The sequence below is a fragment of the Etheostoma spectabile genome, chromosome 19 (assembly GCF_008692095.1).
Source record: "Etheostoma spectabile isolate EspeVRDwgs_2016 chromosome 19, UIUC_Espe_1.0, whole genome shotgun sequence".
NCBI lineage: Eukaryota > Metazoa > Chordata > Actinopteri > Perciformes > Percidae > Etheostoma > Etheostoma spectabile.
The window spans coordinates 16,242,499-16,247,193 of record NC_045751.1 but is presented as its reverse complement, the minus strand read 5'-3'; positions in this window follow the sequence as shown (position 1 = coordinate 16,247,193).

The following is a 4,695-nucleotide window of genomic DNA, read 5'->3' as shown; positions in this document are numbered from 1 at the left end:
ATCCTTCAGGAGCAGGTCAGAGTCCTCCTTAGCATTTGGAGAACATGTAGGCCTACAATGGAACAGGCTATCAAGTGCACGTCATTGCGGGCTGGCGTCACTTAATTCTTTTGCTGCATTTCAAAACACTGGATGAAATGGTTGTGGAAGTGTTAACTGTGCTGTTAAATTATGCTGTTGGGATGAAGAAAATGAATCAGCAGCCGTTTCTTAATGTCACGGAAGAATCCTCCAAAGCCATGAGGAGGACGCTACGTCATCAACGTCCGTCGAAGGACCGTTCCAATTTCGAGCATCCTCCGAATTCCTCCGAGGACGGAGTCCTTCATTCAGAAAATTTCCCATTGACGGAGAAGGATGCATATGTGTATCCTTCGCGGTCCCAAATCACCCACAATCCTATGCGCGAGCCTTTGACGGCTCGTTTAAAAAAAAAACAGCTGATATAGCGGGAGTTCGAGCGGCATCGCTGACGGTGAAATGATAATTTAAATGTAAGTATCTTTAGTGTGTGCCGTACATTTGTTATCACCGTTAATGTTTTACATCAATGTCAAGCTTAACGCTTTAAAGCTTGTACAAATTACTATAATAATTAGGTAGATACACCCCGAGCTAACGTTAGCTAACTGAACCTGTCAGTTAACATTCGGCTGTTAGCTAGCTAGGTTGCCGTCTTTGTAAAGTTAATGTGGCATGTTCATCTCTTTATAGCCGTTAACGTATATGCGACGTTAGCATAGCAGAGATTTGAAAGTTGGTGTTTATCACTGGGGTATCTGTAGACGGGAGTTATCACTGCACCGTGTTAACTTCACTAACAACGTTTAACGAAGGCTGACATGTATGAGCACTCCCGTGTAATAACGGTATGTTATAGCACTCATAACGTAGACATCTTGTTGGTGTGTTAACTGTCTTTTAACAGGGACTAACGGAGGCGGTCACCAAGGACGGCCAAGCTACGACCAGCAGGGAGACAGAGGCCAAAGAGAGATGTTGAATACATTATTTGCTATATTAAAGATTGTCTTTCTAACAATAAATGCTTTAAATTAACTGGTTTGTCCGTGTCATTAAGTCTTGGGCTTGGTATATAATAAGTTTTTCAAGGTCTATTTTCCCATCAAATTGTGACCTGGACAGAGGAAAACTTCAATTATTACTATAAGTCAACAATTATATTCAGATGCTATCTGTATACATGTTTAAAAAAAGAAAGTAGCTGGTAAAATTAGCTTGCAGTTTACTGCATACATGTAAGATAGCTTATTTTACAGGTCAAGAAATGAAAAAATATGATCAGCAACTACCAGGTTAACCAGCAATGAGTACCACAGGCAGGTATGACATGCAGTAAACTGTAAGTGAGAAAGATTAATAGTCTGTGACACGTGTCAAACATGAAAAGTCATACCATTGATAAAATCCGCAACACAGTAAAGGTAGGTGGTGTGAATGGTCAAGGGTTGTAGTTCATGATGAAGAAAACTACACAGTGGACTTTACCTATATAATATACTTGTGATCCAACTGACGGACAGGTTGACTAACCAAAACCTTCTCTGTCTGCAGTCTGCAAGCAACACCATATCGGCAGCTGTCTGATCGCCTTCATGTTGAATAATATACTTGTGTGTACAGTATATAGTAATGTTTGAACATGTACACCTTACGAGTTGTTACAACAGCATCAGAACAATTCCACGTCAAAATGTAACGGAAATAACAGTTTATATTATATACACACGCCCAAGAACTTAATGACACGGACAAACCAGTTAATTTAAAGCATTTATTGTTAGAAAGACAATCTTTAATATAGCAAATAATGTATTCAACATCTTTCTTTGGCCTCTGTCTCCCTGCTGGTCGTGGCTTTGCCGTCCTTGGTGACCGCCTCCGTTAGTCCCTGTTAAAAGACAGTTAACACAACAAAAAGATGTTCTACGTTATGAATGCTATAACATACCGTTATTACACGGGAAACTAGTCATACACGTTAGCCTTCGTTAAACGGGGCTAGTGAAGTTAACATGGTGCAGTGTTACCTCCAGTCTACAGTACAACCAGTGATAAACATACTTTCTAAATCTCTGCTAACGTTACGCATATACGGTAAAGGCATATAAAGAGAGATGAATATGCCACCGTGCATTAAACTTTACAAAGACAGCAACCTAGCTAGCTAACAGCAGAATATTATATAATAGGTTCAGTTACGTTAGCTCGGGGTGTATCTACCTATATTATAGGAATTGTACAAGCATAAAGCGTTAAGCTTTACATTAATGTAAAACATTAACGGTGTAACAAAATGTACGGCACACACTAAAGATTTAAATTTAAACTTCACCGTCAGCCATGCGCTCGAACTCCCGCTGAGGTCCGCTATTATTATTTTAACGAGCCGGCAAAGGCCGCCGCATAGGTTGTGGGTGATTTGGGACCGCGAAGATATGCATCCTTCTTGTCTATGGGAAATTTTTATGAATGAAGGACTGAGTCCTTGGAGGAATTCGGAGGATTCTTGACATTGGAACGGTCCTTCGGCGGGCGTTGATGACGTTGATGACGTGGCATCCTCCAAATTCTGGCTTTTGAGGATCCTTCCTTGACATTGGGAAACACCCCAGCTATCCTAAATAGGAATCAGAAGGCAATCAACAGAGTGGATTCAGGTGAGGCTGATCCTCCCGCCACACCTCTGCCACTCGTACTGCCTCCTAATATCACCTGCAGGGAAAATACCCGACAGCCATCCACAGAGCAGGAGGGGTCATCACAGTGGTTATCAGTGATTGGTGCATAAACTCTGTGGTTAAAACATCTGGATCGGCCCGTGGTGGCTGGCTGCAGCATAGGTCATACCCCCCCCCCCATGTTAGTGAATGTGACGGGGCGTAAGCCAAATAATCAAAGCCCACGTTAAATAATATTTCCCCCAAAGATGGTTTCTGTTATTTCAGGTAGTTGTTATTGCGCCGTTCATTTTTTTGGACAAGTTTGTTTTTTATTAGTTGATGCTATAAAGACGGGATGAAACGTCACGACTGACAGCTGTGATTGGTTGGGCGGGACTTAAAGTCCACGGTGCCATTGCCCGATCACTACTGCCCAGGCTCTGGCTCCAAAATCCCAAGATGGCAGTGTCCCTGATATTTTGGCTCCACTTTTGAACAGTGGGAGGAAGGAAGTCTTCCATCTTTAGGTGCAGTCCATTGGGGTTATATCCAACAGTCCAGAGTTCTATACAAATTCCTGCTTTGATAAGTGTATTTAAAAGAATTTTCACGTCAAGATGTGCAAAAACTATCTAGACAATGTAATGAAATGTATCATATGGGATGTAATATGAATGCAAAAATTGTGTAGATTATGTAAATTTCCATATTGCCCTGTAAAGAAGGATCACAGTTCCTGTAGTACAGTTGATATGAACACAATACAAATTGAATATTTGTACTAATACAAAACAATCCATGCAATAGTTGCAGTAATGTTTTCTATCACCAACACATAAACAACATTCCTCCATGTTACATGCGTAAAACTACGGCCCCACGCAAACTTTGACCCTGCCCGAACATGAATTTAGGTTCACAAGTACTTTTGGCCGGCCTAGATTTAGTTGCTTTTTCCGACATTCATGGCGCTTTATTTTGACATTTTTGCCGCTATTTCTGACATTTTGGGGATTCTTTTCAACGTTTGACGCTTTTAAAAATGTTTTGGCACTATTTTTGATGTTTTGTTGTTGCTTTTGAAGTTTTGAATGCTTTTTCAGTCATTTTCCAACAATATTTCCAACAATACTGGTGATTTTTTTCAACGTTTTTGTCCCATTTTCCGCCATTCTTGGTATTATTTGACTTTTTCAATGAAACCAAAGCATGTCAATAAACTGTACAACTGGCCCTGGATGCTATTCTATTTTTCCAGTGTGGCCCTTAAGTGACGTTGAGTTTGACAATACTGCTCTATGTGAACCTCATATGTGCACTTTGATTGGATGATCAAGACTGGAAGACCTGCACACTAGTTAGTATACAACGCGTAGTCAGCAAAGAACTCTGCAAAATAGTAACGCTTTCACAAGAAAATATCAGACAGAATATCATGATGAGGACCTCAGATGAGATGATTACAGTTTCTGTCAGACTATATTGAGGAGAAAATCATGCTAAGGCAAGCAGAAGAAGGGGCAAGGAGAGAAGATACTCAGCATGTGGATCGGGTCGACCACTAATCACAGGGTTGGGGGGTACAATCCCAAGAGGCATATTGCTAAGCGCTTTGATTAAAAGCCATACCAATGCAGCCTTTTAACATTGGTGCAACATCATAGAATTCACTTTTGCTAGTGCCACTTTAGTAATGTCATAACCCAGCCCAAGGCTGGACAAAGAAGGCAAGACCACACATGAGTTATAGCTAGAAGTTGATTTTACATAACTAAAAAGGGAAGTTAGAGACTGGCTGACTGCCACCAGCTTATAGTCTTCCAACCAGACCTGAAGCCTGTACTACAAAGCAAGATTTGGCATTAATGAGGTAACTTAAGGTTCAACCCAGGGTTTGGTGTGTCAAAACGGTTGCTCACTTGTTACTTGGAATACATTGCCATTGTAAGTTATGCTGAACACCTAACCTGGTCGGGAGCAGGTTATGTTTTTTTTTTTTTTTTGCTAGCTT